This window comes from Neoarius graeffei, chromosome 26, assembly GCF_027579695.1.
Source record: "Neoarius graeffei isolate fNeoGra1 chromosome 26, fNeoGra1.pri, whole genome shotgun sequence".
NCBI classification, from domain to species: Eukaryota; Metazoa; Chordata; class Actinopteri; order Siluriformes; family Ariidae; genus Neoarius; species Neoarius graeffei.
The window spans coordinates 33,595,257-33,615,538 of NC_083594.1; positions in this window are offsets into that span (position 1 = coordinate 33,595,257).

A 20,282-nucleotide genomic window follows, 5' to 3' on the forward strand; every position below is an offset into this window, starting at 1 on the left:
TGTGAGGAGCCCTGGCAGGGCTGATCCGAGGACCTCACTAAATCATCCGACCGGTAGTAGTGACGGGCGGTGTGTATAAAGGTCAGAGACTTAATCAATACAAGCTTATGACCTGCACTTACTAGGAATTCCTTGTTCATGGGGAATAATTGCAATCCCCAGTCCCAATCACGATTGGGGTTCAGCAGATTACCTGCACCGCTCGGCGCAGGGTAGGCACACGCTTGTCCAGCCATTGTGGTATGCGTGCAGCCCTGGACATCTCAGGGCATCACAGACCTGTTATTGCTCCATCTCGCATGGCTGAATGCCACTTGTCCCTCTAAGAAGCTTGGGACGCTGACCATGAGGGGCCGCGTAACTATTTAGCATGCCGGAGTCTTGTACATTATTGGAATAACCAGACAAATTGCTCCACCAACCAAGAACGGCCATGCACCACCACCCACAGACCCAGGGCTTGTCACCCCAAGCATGTGAAGACTGGATCCTCAGTGGACTGTGCAGAAGAGACCCAACCCTCATCAGTCATGGTTCAGTGGACAAGAAGGCAACATCCAGCAACCTAGCTGCGGGATGCACTTCTCAGAGCATGGCGAGACACATAGGTCATCCTGGTCATCCTGCTGCATCCCGGACTTCCCCCAGTTGTCTTGGCCACACCTCACCACTGGACCAGGAAGTCAGGGATGAGAGAGTAAAGCTGGTGTTCTGAGCAGCCCTCCCTGACTATAATCCAGGTCCTGCACAAGTCATGTTCCTGGACTAACCTGCACTTCCAAAGTCCTGTGGTGATGGAATGGCAAACCAGCAGGTGAGGATCCACCCAAGCTGCAGTCATGAACCTGCACACAGGCAGCTCAGGCCATAGAGTTGTTCCCCATTGGACTGAAGCAGCAATGGAGTCCTGCAGTCCCCTGAGTGACTGAGCAACCCTCTTTAGGATTGTTCTGCACTCCTCCAAAGCCTAAGGACAGGGTTAGAAAAGGTGCCCTGCTTCACCTCACCCTGGCCAGCTAGCCGGGGCTGGCAGGGATTCCATCACTGTGGCCAAAAGTCAAGAAACATAAGGAAAACTATACTCACCCTTGCATCTTGGAATGTTTGCACTCTGCTAGACAACACCACAGCTGATAGACCTGAGAGGAGAACTGCACTCATGGCCAGAGAGCTTACCCACTACAACATCGATATTGCAGCTCTCAGTGACAAAATATTGTTGCTTCACAGACAAAAGCCAGCTGACGGAGATCGGAGGTGGCTACACCTGCTTCTGGAGTGGCTGCAGCCGCAAAGACTATCGTGAGGCCAGTGTGGGCTTTGCCATCAAGACCTACCATGTATTGAAGCTCACGAGCATCCCTGAGGGCCTCAATGACCGACTGATGACCATGAAGCTCCCACTGGGGAACAAGAAGAACACCATGCTAATCAGCGCCTATGCTCCCACCATGTACAACCCTGACGAGGCCAAGGACAAGTTCTATGAAGAATCGGATGCACTCATTGCTGAAGTCCCACAGTCCGACAAGCTCATCATCCTTGGCAACTTCAACGCTTGTGTTGGCACTGAACACCAAGGCTGAGACAGGGTCATTGGGAAGCACAGAGTGGGCAAGTCCAACAGCAATGGACTCCTCCTGCTAAGGACCTGTGCCTCACATGATCTGACCATCACCAATACCATGTTCCACCTACCAACCCGCAACAAGACGTCGTGGATGCACCCTTGCTCTTGGCACTGCCATGTCATCGACTATGTCATTGTCAGGGCAAAGTACAGGCATGACGTGAGAGTGACCAAGGCCATGTGTGGTACAGACTGCTGGACCGACCACCGCCTCATTGTCTCCAAAATGGCCCTACACATTCAGCCCAAGAGGAGACCCCAGGGCCAGAAGGTCATGAAGAGGCTCAATGTCAGCAAGCTCAAGTCCACCCAGACAGTAGAGGAGCTCCAGCGTGTCCTGGACAGCAAGCTCTCCAACAACCCCAGCAATGAAGCCAGTATCGATGAACAGTGGGCGTCCTTCAGAGACACAGTCCACTCCACTGCCCTTGAAGTCCTCAGTTCGTCCACCAGAAACCACCAGGACTGGTTTGATGAGAATGATGCCAAAATTCAAGCATTGCTGGAGGAGAAGCACCACCTATTCAGAGTCCACCAGATCGACCCCTCCTGTGCTGCAAAGAAGGCCGCCTTCACTAACATGCGCTTTGCTCCACACGTTAGCTTGTCCAGGCCAAGCTCCGTGCCATGCAAGACTCCTGACTCAGTGCCAAGAGCTACGATGCACTCAGAGCCATCTACAGACCACCATCCTCCAGATCATCCCCACTTCAGTGCAGAGGGGTCTACCATGCTCACTGACAAGAAGCTGATTCTGGAGAGATGGGCAGAGCACTTTAATGGTGTGCTCAACCAACCATCAGCAATAAACGATGACGCCATCGCCCGCCTTCCTCAAGTGGAGACCAACCCCGACCTTGATGTCCCTCCCACATATGATGAGATCCAGAAGGCCATAAAGCAGATGCTCACCGAAAAAGCCCCCAGCCCAGATGCCATCCCAGCCGAGATCTCCAAGATGGGAGGCCTAGCACTGCTTGGTCAGCTGACTGACCTCTTCCAGCCCATGTGGAGCAAGAGTTCAGGGATGTCACAATTATCCACATCTACAAGCAGAAGGGAAATCAGCAGCCATGTGACAACCATTGGGGAATCTCACTCCTGTCAATTGATGGCAAGATTCTGGCCCATGTCCTGCTCAACTGCTTGCTGCAGCACCTTGAGCAAGGCCTCCTCTCTGAGAGCCAGTGTGGCTTCTGCACAGGTCGAGAGACTGTGGACATGATTTTTGCTGCTCGCCAGCTTCAGGAGAAGTGCATGGAACAGCATCAAGGCCATACACCACCTTCATGGACCTGACCAAGGCCTTTGACACCATCAGCTGGGAGGGACTGTGGAAGATCGTATCCAAGTTTGGCTGCCTGGACACCTTCATTTCCATCGTGCATCAGTTCCATGACCGCATGATGACCTGCATCCTGGATGACGATGATCTCTCCAAGGCCTTCCCGGTGACCAACAGGGTCAAGCAGGGCTGTGCCCTTGCACCTATGCTGTTCAGCATGATGTTCTCTGCCATGCTCACAGATGCCTTCAGAGACTCTGATGCTGGTATACCCATCAGATTCCAGTATGACAGAAAGCTCTTCAACCCTAGGAGACTCAAGGCCATCACCAAGGTGTCCAATACCACTATCAGAGACTCTTTGTGGATGACTGTGCTCTCAATGCCTGCCTCGAGCAAGAGATGCAGTCTCAGGTGGACAGCTTTGCGTCAGCCTGTGACAACTTCGGCCTCACCATCAGCATCCAAAAGACCAATGTGATGCTCCAACCGGCCCCAGGCAAACCCTACCAGGCAATGAAGGGTCAGAAACTCCAGGCAGTCAACAGCTTCACATACCTGGGCAGCACTCTCTCCCGCTCTGCAACTATCAATGCAGAGATCAACAACCAAGTCTCAAAAGCCAGCAGTGCCTTTGGAATACTGAGAGCAAATGTTTGGGACCAAAGAGGGATAAGCCTGACCATCAAGCTCAAAGTCTATCAGGCTGTGGTACTTACAACTTTCCTCTATGCTTGTGAGACATGGACTGTGTACAGGAAACACGAGAAGCAGCTGAACCAGTTCCACCTCAGATATCTCCGCAACCTCCTCAAGATCCACTGACAGGACAAAGTATCAGACACTGAGGTCCTGAGTAGAGCAGGCATGACCAGTGTCACCACCATCATGCACAAGGCACAGCTCAGATGGGCAGGCCATGTCATTTGCATGCCAGACAACCGCATCCCCAAACAGCTCCTCTACGGAGAACTCTGCCATTACAAGCGTTCTGTCAGTAGCCAGAGAAAGCGCTTCAAGGACAATCTGAAAGTCTCCCTGAAAGACTTCTCAATTGACAGAGTCCTGGGAGTCTCTGGCAGCAGACTGACCAGCCTGGTGTGGTCTCATTTGGCAAGGAGCCAAAGCAGCAGGAGAGCGGTGCACCTCCATAGTCATTGAGAAGCGGCAACTTCGCAAGGCGAGAACATCCAGCACCCCCCGCGCTTCACCCACCCACTGGTGAACCTGTGGGAGAGGGTTCCTCACTCGGATTGGTCTAATCAGCCATTTTCAGGTCCACACCGGATTAACTTCAACCTAACCAGTGGACATGGTCATCTTCTGAAGGATGAACAACTCCAGCTGAATAACCTTTTTTACACACATTTTTGTTTTTGTGTTATGCAATCATTTTTTTTTAACATGGGAACATCATCAGAAGCGTGAGACTGTGTATGTGCACAGCTTTGAGGGAACAGTGTTCTCAGAATAAGCTCTAGAGCCACTGCTGACCAGGATAAAGTGGTTACTGAAGCAGAATAAATGAAAATACGATAATGTTATCTGAAGTACACTGGCTGGCCAAAAAAAAGTCACACACACTAATATTTCATTAGACCACCTTTAGCTTTGATTACAATGTGCATTCTCTGTGGCATTATTTCAGTAACTTTATGAAATGGTACAACATTTATTTATTTATTATTTTATTTCCAGAGTTGCATGAATTTTTCACTGAGATCTTGTCTTGATGACAGGAGAGTCGAACCACTCTGTAAAGTGTTCTCCAGCACATCCCAAATACTTTCAATGGGGTTAAGGTCAGGACTCTGTGGTGGCCAATTCATGTGTGAAAATGATTCCTCATGCTCCCTGAACCACTCTTTCATAATTTGAGCCCTAATTTTATGCCTGTGTCATCAGGGAAGAAAAATCCATTGATGTGATAACTTCATCATTCAGTACATTCAGGTCATCAGCTGATTTCATTTTATTGCCATACAACATTGCTGACCCTCGACCTGACCAACTGAAGCAACCACAGATCATAACACTGCCTCCAGATGCTTGTACAGTGGCCACTATGCATGATGGGTGCATCACTTCATTCTTACCCTGACACACCCATCACTCTGATATAACCTTTTTCTGTTGCTCCAGAGTCCAATCTTTATACTCTGTAGCAAACTGAAGCCTTTTCTTCAAATTAGTATCACTAACAAGTGGTTTTCTTATGGCCACATACAGTGGGGCAAAAAAGTATTTAGTCAGCCACCAATTGTGCAAGTTCTCCCACTTAAAATATGAGAGAGGCCTGTAATTTTCATCATAGGTTCACTTCAACTATGAGAGACAGAATGGGGGGAAAGAATCCAGGAAATCACATTGTAGGATTTTTAATGAATTAATTGGTAAATTCCTCGGTAAAATAAGTATTTGGTCACCTACAAACAAGCAAGATTTCTGGCTCTCACAGACCTGCAACTTCTTTAAGAGGCTCCTCTGTCCTCCACTCGTTACCTGTATTAATGGCACCTGTTTGAACTCATTATCAGTATAAAAGATACCTGTCCACAACCTCAAACAGTCACACTCCAAACTCCACTATGGCCAAGACCAAAGAGCTGTCAAAGGACACCAGAAACAAAATTGTAGACCTGCACCAGGCTGGGAAGACTGAATCTGCAATAGGTAAGCAGCTTGGTGTGAAGAAATCAACTGTGGGAGCAATTATTAGAAAATGGAAGACATACAAGACCACTGATAATCTCCCTCGATCTGGGGCTCCACGCAAGATCTCACCCCGTGGGGTCAAAATGATCACAAGAACAGTGAGCAAAAATCCCAGAACCACACGGGGGGACCTAGTGAATGACCTGCAGAGAGCTGGGACCAAAGTAACAAAGGCTACCATCAGTAACACACTACACCGCCAGGGATTCAAATCCTGCAGTGCCAGACGTGTCCCCCTGCTTAAGCCAGTACATGTCCAGGCCCGTCTGAAGTTTGCTAGAGAGCATTTGGATGATCCAGAAGAGGATTGGGAGAATGTCATATGGTCAGATGAAACCAAAATAGAACTTTTTGTTAAAAACTCAACTTGTCGTATTTGGAGGAGAAAGAATGCTGAGTTGCATCCAAAGAACACCATACCTACTGTGAGGCATGGGGGTGGAAACATCATGCTTTGGGGCTGTTTTTCTGCAAAGGGACCAGGACGACTGATCCGTGTAAAGGAAAGAATGAATGGGGCCATGTATCGTGAGATTTTGAGTGAAAACCTCCTTCCATCAGCAAGGGCATTGAAGATGAAACGTGGCTGGGTCTTTCAGCATGACAATGATCCCAAACACACCGCCCGGGCAACGAAGGAGTGGCTTCGTAAGAAGCATTTCAAGGTCCTGGAGTGGCCTAGCCAGTCTCCAGATCTCAACCCCATAGAAAATCTTTGGAGGGAGTTGAAAGTCCGTGTTGCCCAGCGACAGCCCCAAAACATCACTGCTCTAGAGGAGATCTGCATGGAGGAATGGGCCAAAATACCAGCAACAGTGTGTGAAAACCTTGTGAAGACTTACAGAAAATGTTTGACCTGTCATTGCCAACAAAGGGTATATAACAAAGTATTGAGATGAACTTTTGTTATTGACCAAATACTTATTTTCCACCATAATTTGCAAATAAATTCTTTAAAAATCAGACAGACAATGTGATTTTCTGGATTTTTTTTTCTCATTTTGTTTCTCATAGTTGAAGTGTACCTATGATGAAAATTACAGGCCTCTCTCATCTTTTTAAGTGGGAGAACTTGCACAATTGGTGACTGACAATACTTTTTTGCCCCACTGTAGCTGTATCACTCCTGTGAGTTCTCATCACACTGTGAGTGTGGAAATGATCTTAAGCCTCACTCACAACCCGCTGTAAGTGTTTTGGACATGCATGGGTCGCACGGTTTGGTAGCTCGCAGCCGTGCCACAGGGTCGCGGTGAACCCGGGGGAAAGTTTGGGGGAGGAGTATGGGCAAAGTACTTGTCAGGTACAGGTTGCACACCTGACTTCCTCGAGGCATGGGAAAAACTGCGCCATTAGCCCGTGGAAAATGTATATCTGATGCACGTGATCAGTGTGTGTTCAGTGAGTGTGGAGTGTGTGAGACTTGCATTTTACCAGTTTCCTGCACTACAATAATGGGCTGCACTTGTGAAGCATGTGTAACGCATGTGATTAGCACGTTATAATCACTCATAACTTGTGTATGATGCAAGCCAGGAGTGGGTATAAAACCACCGTGTCTGCAGCATTCTGCATCTGTCTTTCGACTGAAGAACATTGGATATTTTGTGGGAAAATTTGAAAGTTTTTCAGTTTAAAGTTTAGAAAATGGGACCCAAGAAGAAGTGAGCAAAAGTGAAGTAAGGCAGCTGGGCCATAGAAGGTTCACGCTGCACGCTGCATGCTGCACGCTACACGTTCACGTGAAGAACCGGACCCTGGGCCATTAAACTTCATGCTTGGATGTTCACGTGTTGCGTCTGTTCTACTTTGACCGAGTAACCAACAATATGGACTCTTCGGATGACGACGATTGCCTCATTCTGCTTTTACTGAGACAGAGGAAGAGAAAAAGGAACAGAATTTGGAGCCGAGAACACTTCCTTCTGAGAGAAACCCGTGGTGAATTTCACCGAACATTCTATAATCTGCTTGACAATCCCGATGAAGAACTATTTTTCAATTATACCATTCAATTATATTTTTTCTGAAGTTTTCCCCTGAAAGCATAGAGTTATCTCCCTAGACCCGTTCTGACTGGCTGGCGCGGCGGTGACCGCATGCATTGACTGGAATTTCCATCTTCACGCCTAGAAAAAAAAGTGTGCATGTTCATTTCACGCTTCACGCGTGAAGTGTGCAGCGTGCAACGTGAACGCCGTTCTATGGCCCAGAGCAAGTCATGCTACGTTTGTCCACTTTTCTTTACACGCGTGTAGCGTGTAGTGTGCAGCATGCAGCGTGAACCTTCTATGGCCCAGCAGCCTGACCCAACCTGAAACAGCAGAGGGGGAGGAGGAGGAAGAATTTGATGATTATGGTAGTAGCACCGGCGAGCCCTGCACGGACAGGGAGAAGTTTGCCTTCAAGCCGGCAGAAGGCACAGCACCCCGCCAGAGGTATTTTCACAGGTAAATACACATGCTTTAAACATTCATTTCAGTATCTACAGTATATGCTTACCATATGTAATTAATATTATATATGCTGATTTTCATGTACGTTTCAGCTAATTACACCCAGAAGTGAGGACATTGCAATCCCATCATCGCTGTCAGGCCACTGTGCCATTCTCAGTGATAAGGACAAGGACATCCTGACACCCCGTCCCACCACTCAGCAGGAATAGGAGCGGGACAGTAGCTCGGAGTCAAAGTGTGTTTCAGTGCTCAAACTGTTGGGCTATTTAGTTGGGATTTTTTACAATGTAATAAAATGCATTATTCCCTTATACTCATGTTTTATTATTTGATGTTTGCATGGTAAATGAACATATACTCAAATAAAAACAGCAAATGAGGTGGTCTTCTTCCTTTCTACAATGCTACACACTGCATAATTGGTTCCTTGGTTCCTCCCCAATATATATACCCAGAGTCTTGCCCCTTGTGTTGTGTGCAGGTCACGTGCGCTGCGTGCACGCCACACATAGGGGTAGAAAGTGAGATGTACTTCTGTCTTGCAGGCCACACAAATAGCAAGTGTGGAATACTTGTGTAGTACTTCTGAGGCACGTCATTCGTACGACTGTGCGTCACTCATGCATCTTACTGTCATCGCAAAAAGCCCCTACTAGCCGTGCTGCTGACTTGGTTCTGGTGTACAAAAGGAGTACGGGTCCCGTACATAGTGTATGCATTCTTGATTTGTCGCAAGACCCGTATAATTTGCATGTGCAGGACCAAAAGTCTCCATGGGCAGTCTGCAACCTTCTACGGCGCTGAACACACGTAAGGGTCACACAAGTCTCAAGCACGGTTTTGCCAAATTTTTTACCATAGACTGCCCGTAGCAGCATGTACGGCAGGTTGTGAGTGAGGCTTTACTTTCACTGTTAAACATAACTGAGAGTTCTGCGGTCTCTTTTTTTAAATGATTCAACTTCACCAAGCTTTTAAATAATCTCTGATCATGGTCAGTCAAGATTTTTTCTGAGCACATTTCTTCCATGAAGTTGATGGTTCACTACTATCCTTCCTGGTTTTGATAATGCACTGGACAGTTCTTAACCCAATTCCAGTCATTTCAGCAGTCTCCTTAGTTGTTTTATTTGCTTGATGCAGGCCAGTAATTTGACCCTTCTGAAACACAGTGACATTTTTCCACAACCATGTCTGGAAAACATGGTTGTTCAAGAAATGAGAAGTTACTCACTGCATCAGTTAGGGTTAAAAGAATTGCTGCCAGCTGAAACATATTAATCACTGCAGAAAATATCCAATCAAAGGCTCTTAAGCTGGGCTGCCAACTCTCACGCAATGAGCGCGAGACACACGCATTTGATTGTCTTCACATGCTCACACGCCATACCTCTGATTTCTCACGCTAGAAAAAAAAATCTAGTTTATCTATCTAATCTAGGCTACCCATTGCATCGCGCCAACCACTTGCGATTGATCAATTACGCCTTACGCACGGCTAAACAGGCAGAGAGGTGTTCCCTTCTGTACACACTCCCCTATGGTAGGTGGCGCATCTAATGATGCTGCACTCGCCGGAAGTTGGATAATTGCCTACCGTCAATTTAGAGGAAGAGGAGAGAGAAGGTATCTGAGTTGAAGGCAGGTGTCTCAGACAGGTTTGTACATATGCACGCCAATGTGTGGTGTTACTGGCGTAATTATGAACTTGTATAAAGTTTCTTAAATCGTTTTAGCCTACAAGTGTTGTGAGAATATTTAATGCCATATCGAGAGCTGTGTACTAGGCATGCTAAATCATTATAGGCCTCCTGCCGTGCCACAGCCTCTATCTTCCCCAACAAGCAGCACGGGAGAGCACCTCCTTAGCACACGTTTATTAAGGCGCATTTTTAGTTTGTTTACTGTATGTTATCATACTTTATGACTTTATTTGAAGCCATACTGGAAATGTTGTAAAATAAAGCAAGTAAGAGATAATATTACAAATGCAAGAAGAGCCATTAGCCACCATACCTATTGTTTATTTACAGGGTATTTATTTTTAATTATTTATGATGTATGTAATTGCTCAGTTAAAGTAAATAAAGCATGGTCACCTGTAATATCAAAGAACTTGAACTTGTGAATAATTAAAAAAAAAAAAAGAACAATATACTGAAGAGACAGGGTTTCAAAGAGGGCAAGACAGGTAGAGAATATTTGTCAGATAACAGGCCCTGACGAATGCTATATTACTAATAAGAAACATAGATAAGAAATAAATTAATAATATATTAATATAGCTTATTTAAGTATGACCAAAATTTTTAAGCCCAACTTTGTATGCACATTCCCACCTATGGCCAAGGTTCAGGTTTTGTGTTTCAATACTGTTCAAACTTAATCATTTTAATGTTTCTTGTAGCACATGCACATTGCTTACTGTTTAAGCATTTTATTTGTTCTTTTGCTGTTGATATTTTTCCCCCATGCCAATCTTCTGCTGAACCCAGTGGTGGGGAAAGCCCTTAAATGCATAATGAATAGTCAGTGAGGGACAATCTTATTTTTTGCAACAGTTATTAAAAACTTAACATTTAGTTTCAATTCAGAAGGTGTTTAGGCTTAGCTGATGAAATATTTTCAAACATGAACTTGCCTTTAAATCTGAAACAGAGGTCTATAGGGCTACAGGAACATTGGCAGTCATCTGTAGTTTTCTAGTGTGGGGGCTTTTAAGCCAAAACTTGGTGCTTTTGTTGGCCACAAGCTGAAGGCCTGGCAAGTCAGGGTGTGTAAGAATGTAGGTATGGCACAGCAGGCCACTCCAAAAATCCACCAGAATGCAGGAACATCTAAATCCAAAATCTCAAACCCCCCCCATTGTCCATCTCCAGCTGGACGACCCACAAACAAAACACCAGAATGCAGGGGGGACAAGTGAATATCAAACTGAATACAAAATTCCAACTTACTGCATGGTGTGCGGAAAAATTTTGCCGTCGACTAACTAAGCTAAATATTTAAGTTAGCTAGGCTGCATGCGTAACACTTCACTTTTATGTCTTCACTCTGTGACACTCTCAGCCAACATGTACACTGTATATTGGTGGGTGATTCTTAATTTTTGTTTGTGTTGGTACTCCTAGTGTTCTGAAATGAGAGCACCAGTGTTAAGTGATGAATTCTAATTTTTATACAGGACATGGATACAAAAATTCATTCTGGTGCACTAACCCTTTCAATTTGGTCAGGGTTGTTGTGGATTCAGAGTCTATCCCAGGAACCCTAGGTGCTAGGCAGGAAACACTCTTGTTTCACCTTTAAAATATTGCTGCTATTGATTGAGGTTTGTGTGAAAGTGGGTTATACTTTGCATGGTCCAGCAGGTCTATAACAGAGGAGAAGCTGCACAGTAGTGTCATCCCATGTCATAATAGTTGATGCACTTTCATTCATGTTATTTTGGATGAATCTAGGGGGCAACTGTGAAGCAAATTCCTGGCTTATTATTGGCTTGTTTGATCAGAGTAACACTGCACCCCAATCATGTGGTTGTTTCTGAGGAGCAGAATTAGAGCATGATGAAAATTGATAAAATCTCACTGATTTCACACAGGACTTGAATGTTCAGGGAAAGTATAGAAACAGGTTCTTAAGAATATTTCTTTCCTTGGGGATAACCTCATCCGAACTGTTCTGTACACATAACTGAGCTGGCCAGTTTTCCTTCCTTCCTTTCTTTCCCTCCTTTCTTTTGGTTAAAAGGTATATGGAGGGGCCTAAATGTAGGCTGTATATTAATCATATGACAACTTTTCCTCATTATACCAGCCCTGACAAAGCAATGGCAATATGGACTTAAATTTGAGATTATCTCAGTATTTCACTATAATAAGGTAGAACATGTAGCAGCAGAATGAATCACATTGTGCAGAGCTTTTACACTTTCGACTCCAGTAAGATTGCTTGTGTGATTTTGTCATTACACCTAAGGTTGTATGACTGGCCAATTAGAGCACATATTAGGAAGAGACATAGCTTGGTTTTATGATCCCTAGATTTTCTCAGTCTTTTCAGGGTGGCTAGTTTGTCCTCATTAAACTCTTAGACACCTAATATTTCACTATGCGTGCTCACAGTTGAATGCACCAAGGTGTGTCCAGTGCTGACAATTGCCTCTATTACACTCTTCTCTTTTCATAATTCAATGCCAGTAATTTTCTGTCCTTGCTAATGTAGGCAACACAGAGAAGGCAGGCTTCTATTGATAGTTGTATTGATGCTTGAACCATTACAGCCCTTTGAAGCCCTTTTTTTTTTTTTTACAGAGAAGGTTAAAAAATTGTGTCTTGTGATTTAGAGAAGCCAACAACAATCGAAAAAATATTTTTTGAATAACTCACCCAAATGAACTAACAAACTGAACTTAATGATTCATACTCCTGACTCTTTGTCTTTCTACTGTCTACTAGCAGTAGAGTGCTGTCTCTCGTTCATTCATCTCTCTCGTTCATACCTTGCCCCTTCCTGGTTCTTTGCAGAACTAGCCAGATACTGAAGACAGATCAGCTCACCGACATGTCAATCAAGCAAATGACTGCAGGAGCCTAGAGTAAGAGGAGAAGATTTAGATGACAGAAAACTGGCTATGTCAACATAGCCTATTTGTCTTATCCAGATATGCTATTAGAGAACAAAAACCGGTGACCTGCCTTCTTTTATTTGTAGTTGTTTAGAATTTTAGTGAATAAACCAGCTTTTTAAGCTGGAAAAGACATAGCCTACTAAATGGACCAGCAACCACAGTGGAAACATAGAATGCTATTTTCCATAAATCTAGTTGTCTTTAATAATTTTTGTAATATTTGAAATAGATGATGGCACGATGGTGTAGTGGTTATCACTGTCACCTCACAACAAGAAGGTTCTGGGTTTAGGCCCAGTAGCCGACGGGGGCCTTTCTGTGTGGAGTTTGCATGTTCTCCCCGAGTCTGCATGGGTTTCCTCTGGGTGCTCCGGTTTTCCCCACAGTCCAAAGACATGCAGGTTAGGCTAATTGGTGGCTCAAAATTTACTGTAGGTGTGAGAGTGAATGGTTGTTTGTCTTTATGTGTCAGCCCTGCGATGATCTGGTGATTTGTCCAGGGCGTATCCTGCCTCTCACCCATGGTCAGTTGGGATAGGCTCCAGTTTGCCCGCAACCCTGCACAGGATAAGCGGTTACGGATAATTTGAAACAGACACGTAATAAAAGCAATTCAAATGATTTCACAAAACAGCATGCATGGTGTCTTTTGTAGTTATTGGAAATCCAGGTGACTTCTTGGCTATTTTCTGCACAATTTATTTATTTAGTATTATAATATTCAGAACATTTCAATTACATATCCTAGGTAGGCTACTTATAAACATGGTTCTGTAATATTAATTTCAGTGAGTAAGACTGTCTCTTGACAGACTGAAAACTCAACCAAGGCTGACTGTAGAATCTGATTTGCTCACTGACATGTCAAAAACTGCAAATGAACGATTATAGGAGCTGAACTGTAGGGCGGCACAGTGGTGTAGTGCACTGCTGCCTCACAGCAAGAAGGTTCTGGGTTCGAGCCCAGAAGCCAATGGGGGCCTTTCTGTGTGGAGTTTGCATGTTCTCCCTGTGTCTGCGTGGGTTTCCTCTGGGTGCTCTGGTTTCCCCCCACAGTTCAAAGACATGCAGTTATGTTAACCTGGGGCAGCCATGGCCTGAGATTGGACTGAACCATGCTTGATCAAGGGCATTTAACCCACAACTGCTCCCTGGGTGCTGTAGCATAACTGCCCACTGCTCTGGGTATGTGTGTGTACTCATTGCTCACTTGTGTGCATGTGTGTGTTCACTGCTTCAGATGGGTTAACTGCAGAGGTTAAATTTCACTGTTTGCTTAAGTATGTGCTGGAGTGTACATGTGACATATAAAGGCTTCTTGGCTTGGCCTCTTGAATGATTCAGAGAAACAAACTGCAATATATCAGTCATTCCAGAAGTACATATGAATGAAACAAAAACAAATTTTGTGAACAAACTGAATGAAAAGAACTTGTTCACCTAAATGAATGAGAATTTCCAATACTGTGATTCCCCCACTACGTAGCAGTGGTTTCCCAGCAGGTTCTGTGACCAACCCACAACAGTGACAAGTCTTGATATGGCAGGGTAGACAAATCATAAATTTTTTAGCTAGCTGAGCAGGCAATTCTAAGCTCCAGTGTACTTGCCCAGTGCCATGTTTTGATTGCAATAGAAACCTAACCAACTACGCTAAAACAATGGTAGCTAATATACTGCAAGCTAGATCACCAAGTTAGTTCACTAGTGCATTAATACAGACTAAAGAAAACAAACAAGTAGTACATTATGTTCATGCTCTTGACAACAAGTCAGCAAGTAGTTGGCCAATGTTTTGCCTATGTACTAAGGTGTTCTATCCTTGCATCACATGTATAAAATATATTATTTGAGTGGCTAGTCACTTTATTTTCTCTCAACCTCGTTAACACTGAGGTAACTGCAGGTTATGCTAGCAGGAGAGTTAAATAACAGCTCAGTGTTCAAAATACCTGTCTGCAGTCTGCATTTTGCAGAATGATTTTCAAGATTACAGAAGAAAAATTAAACAACCTGCAATTTTGCAGAATGAAAAAAAAATAAATAAATCAGGCTCGAGATACAATGGTTCTCAATTTAGCAAACTAGTGGCGCTATAAATAAACTGAAACCTGTGCTGCACGAACCTGACGGCATTTTCCAGGTCAAGGTAGAGTAACATTTACGTAATACTGACAAAAGGCAACAACAACCAAATAAGGGCAGTTGCCATTTTCCAATGTAAGATTTCATCACTTTTAATACCCGCCGGGAGGACCTGACAACTACCTCGGCAGTGTTCGGCAGTTTCCACCATGCATCTCCCAGAATTCAATGTGGCACAACAAACATGGCTCCCAAGAAGAGGATTGGTTCTTCGGGGCAAGAGTCCAACAAAAACGCCAAGAAAACAAGGACGATTTTGTCGTATCTCGACAAAACCGGCAGCTAGCATGACTCCAACAACAACAGATCACGTGTCTGCGAGGGTGACAAAAATGAAGACGGTTGCTACTGACTAGTTCTTATACAGTACATATATTGTGACATCACGAGAGGTTGGCCGGCTCTCAGCAGGACCCTTCAATCAGTGCAAGGACACAAAGGTTAAAATAAATCAAGATTTTTAAATGTTATGCCAGGAGATTAAACAGAAAAGGTATCTCAAAGTCCAATGTTCAAACAAAGATGGATTCCCAAAAGTCAAACTCAAACAATGTCTCTGGCTTTAGAATAACAAAATTATAGGCAGGTTTCCTTCAGTCCAATATCCTTTTCACAGAACAAACAAAATCTTCTGCCTTACTCGGAATCCAGTCAACAATCCCTGTAGTCTTCAGCCCGGTGGCGGTCCAGTAGCAGGCATTCATAACACAGGCAAGTATTTCAGTGAAAAATCCCTCAGGTAAGAATTCCAGATAAGCATTTCAATGAATACTCAGCAAGAGAATCCATGAACCTCACTCCTCCACCTTCACACTGAGAGTTTTGAGCTCTCACAAAGCCCTCTTACTCATTAGGCCCTCATTGGCCACAGGTGTGTTGCCGTGTTGTGTGCTGGGGGGTGAAGTTCCCAACTCCACCACCAGATGGAGTTATAGCTGCCAGTGGTTGGAGCCATCTCCGTGGAATATAGCGCCCCTCCAAGACGCAGCCTCTCGGGATGTCACAATATATTGGTAAATTGTATAGGTTTGTATATATTGTATTGTTGAATCATGCAAAATTATACTGATATTATATCCCCTTTGAAGACAGCAACAGTATTTTACCTTTATTCATAGATACTTTTGAATATTTTGTTTTCTCATACCAAGCTACACTAATACATGTTTTGTGTACATGTTCTATTTTTTTTTTTTTACTAGTGCTGTCTTGCCTGTGGTGCAGACTAGCACAAAGTAAAACAGTTGCCCTGTAAGACAAAGCTCATAGGTTCAGTTCTGTAGCTCTCGGTTCTGCCATGATTAGTTTGTACCCAATTCTCTGTTGTTAGTTTAGAGCAGTGAAGCCCCTGCAGTAGTTCTCAGTTCAGTTCATGACCTTGCACTTTAGAAGCCAGGCAAACACAATGAACCCAAACATCTTTCCATTTGCCCGTTGGGTTTTATTCCTTAATGGCATCAATTCTTTGCATCATCGTAAGATGTAACAGAGTGTAGAATTGAAACCTTGCTTTCAATTTAAAACTATAGGTCGCAGATGCAAACACTGTGAATGAAGTCCATTTTGGGTAACAATCTATTGTTCAAGCTAGAAACTTAATCTTGACAAAATGTAATATGATGTGTAACATGAAAATGAATGTTTTGTTTCTTGAAGAACAGTTGTGTTCTATTTTTTATTGTGGTGATACCTTTTATTAGTATGTTTTGTGGAAGGATAATGTGTGGGTGTGATAACTAGTACATTTATGAATTAGTTGGTATACTTCAAGTTGTAGTAGCCTGTAGTGTCAGGGCGAGGGGGATGAAAGACCTGTGGAGGTATCATGGAATGATAACTTTGCTGCAGAGAAGGATCTGTGAAGACTGAAATTAAAAATAGAGTGAGAGAATAAAGAATTACAGTAATGCTATGAGTTGTAAAGCTAGATATGATGTAAATATAGGCATTATTAGATTGAGAAGGGTGTAATATGGAGGCTTGTGTATTTGCAGAAAATATTTCCAAATTACAGAACAAAATTTTGACATTCTGCAATATTGCAGAACACTGGAAAAAAGTATTTCGACCACTGCAGCTGTACACTGTGCTTTGTTCCTCTCAGGTTTGTCAGTGTGTTTGAACAAAACTGTCAAATAGTCTAGCACAAACTGCTGAAAAAGTTAATGCTGACACCTTTCTGTTTTAGCCAGAATTAACTTTTTCAGCAGTTTGTACTACAGTAGGTCTTCCTTGGGATTGGACCATATGGGCTAGCCTTTGTGCTCCATGCAAATCAGTGGGCCTTCGACACCCATGACCCTGTCGCCAGTTTACAGGTTGTCCTTCCTTGGACCACTTTTGGTAGGTACTAGCCACTGCATCCCAGGAACACCCCACAAGATGTACTATTTTGGAGATGCTCAGACCCAGTCATCCAGCCATCACAATTTGGCCCTCGTCAAAGTCGCTCAGATCCTTATGCTTGCCCATTTTCCCTGTTTCCAACATATCTACTTCAAGAACTGACTGTTCTCTTGCTGCCTACTATATACCACCCCTTGATTTGTGCCATTGTAACGGGATAATTCATTTTATTCACTTTACCTGTCAGTGGTTATGTTATGGCTGATCGGTGTGTGTGTGTGTGTTCCATACGTCAATGTTTGTTATATATTTCCTGTTTGGTTTGCCATATTTCATGTATATATGGTGCGACTTTTGCACAGCATGTATTTCTTTCTCTCTCAGACAGGCCTGTAACAAATTCAGTTGGCGAGATAACTACAGACCTGCTCAGGATCTCTTGAACATTTAATTGCAAATCGTCTTGCTGCAATTTTTTTTTTTTAAACACTAATGTGGCCTTTTTTTGAATAGGTTATTGCACAAACCATAGATAAGCACCATTACTTTTTGTCGGTGCTGAAATCACTGCAGGGTGACATGGGTTTTTCCAATTGTCCACATTATCCTGGTTCTTTCATCTCCAAAGTCTTCTGGTATTGATCAAGCCGAGACAGGTCATCAAAGAACAAAGATATTTGGTTATGCTATTGTCATCTATATTATGCCAACAACCTCCCATCCACAAATTCAAGTCCAAATCTATATCATTTCTGTCCAAACTGATGAAGACATTTTGTGCAACAGCTGACAAAAACAGCAATTTAATTGATCTCCAATGCTCACAAAAAGCTTTTTCTAAATCCTGAAAACAAATCTAAATAACCTACTGTCAGCCAGAGCTTATCAGCCTGCTATAGAGGATGCAGGATGTATGAGCAGTGATTACGTTGTCAAAGGTTTTTTGGGTTTTCTTATTCATATAAGCACCAAATAAACATTCCAGTGTTGTTGAGGTAAGAAGTATATTTGGAAAGAAGATTATTTCAGCTAACCCATTGTAGGAATTCGAGCAGGTGGGTGGAGCACAGAAGTACGGCAGACCAGAACTGAGTTCCAAAAACTCTTTATTTGCACTTTTCAGTGATGATTTTACACTCTCCCAGCCACACACGCACGCACACACACAAGTCATCTGGTTGGGGAGAGAGCTCCCTTCCTCTGCTCTCTCTCTCTCCTTTTATAGGGCGCGGTCACTGGGGAAGACACACAAACACAGGTTAACTGACATCAGGTGCAGTGATTCTGCCACTTACCTTCCCTGACTCTGCCCTCCATTCACAGATCGACGCTTGACCACACCCCCACTGCCACATACCCCCACCGCCCGACTCAGGCCAGGCAGCCGTCCGGCCTGCAGCCGACTCCCCCCCCCCTTGACGGGAGAGGAAATCCGCCACGACCATCTGCGCCCCCGGCCTGTGGACCACCTTGAAGTTAAAGGGCTGGAGTGCCAGATACCAATGGGTGATCCACGCGTTGGCATCCTTCATGCGGTGGAGCCACTGGAGGGGCATGTGGTCTGAACAGAGGGTGAAAGGGTGTCCCAGTAGGTAGTAGCTGAGGGCGAAGACTGCCCACTTGATGGCCAGGCACTCCTTTTCTATCGTGCTGTAGTGGCCCTCACACACCGACAGCTTCCTGCTGATGTACAGCACTGGGCGATCGTCCCCCTCCACCTCCTGGGACAGAACAGCCCCCAGCCCTCTTTCAGATGCATCCATCTGCAACATAAAGGGGAGAGAAAAGTCAGGGGAGTGTAACAGTGGCCCCCCACACAGTGCAGCCTTTACATCAAAGAAAGCCCGCTGGCATTGCTCCATCCACTGGACTGGATCTGGTGCCCCCTTTTTAGTGAGATCAGTCAGCGGGTTGGTGACGTCCGAATAATTAGGTATAAACCTACGATAGTAGCCAGCCAGCCCCAGGAACTCTCTCACCCCCTTTTTGGTCTTGGGCCTCGGGCAGGCCGCAATCGCTGCTGTCTTATTAATCTGGGGAAGCACCTGCCCATTGCCCAAGTGGAAGCCCAGATACCATACTTCCACCCGCCCAATCGCGCGCTTCTTCGGGTTGGCTGTGAGTCCCGCTCACCTCAGTGACCTAAGGACAGCCCTTAGGTGTTGTAAATGCCGCGGCCAGTCATTACTATAGATTATATCGTCTAAGTATGCGGCCGCATAGGTGGCGTGGGGGCGGAGGACCCTATCCATAAGCCGCTGGAACGTAACGGGCGCCCCAAACAGCCCAAAAGGAAGTGTGACAAATTGGTGTAAGCCAAACGGTGTGGAAAAGGCCATTTTCTCTTGGGATAATGGAGTCAAGGGGATCTGCCAATATCCCTTTGTCAAATCCAGTGTCGAATAAAAACGAGCCGTGCCTAGTCGATCCAGCAACTCGTCAATACGAGGCATTGGGTACGCATCGAATTTAGACACCCCATTGACTTTTCTATAGTCCACACAGAACCGGACCGACCCGTCAGCCTTGGGAACCAAGACCACCGGGCTGCTCCAGTCACTGTAGGACTCCTCGATGATGCCCATGTCGAGCATGGCCTCAAGTTCTTCCCGAACCACCTTTTTCTTGTGTTCGGGCAGCCTGTAAGGGTGGCTGGACACTACCACCCCTGGGGGTGTCTCAATGTGGTGTTCTATGAGGCGGGTGCGGCCGGGCAGGGGCGAGAACACATCCGAAAATTCGGTCTGCAACCGGGCAACCTCCGTGAGTTGGGTCGGGGAGAGGTGGCCTCCACAGGGGACCGGAGAGGTAAGCAATGTCAATGTTCACTTTTGAACTTCCAGCCCCAGCTCCGCCTTCTCTGGAACCAACAACACCAATGCCATGAGGACCTCCTTGTTCCAAAGTTTGAGCAGATTGAGGTGGTAAATCTGTAGTGCCCCACCCCTGTCCGTTTGCCTCACCTCATAGTCGATGTCCCCGACTCGCCGTGCGACCTCAAAGGGTCCTTGCCATTTGGCGATCAATTTGGAGCTCGACGTGGGCAACAGCACGAGTACTTTATCTCCTGGT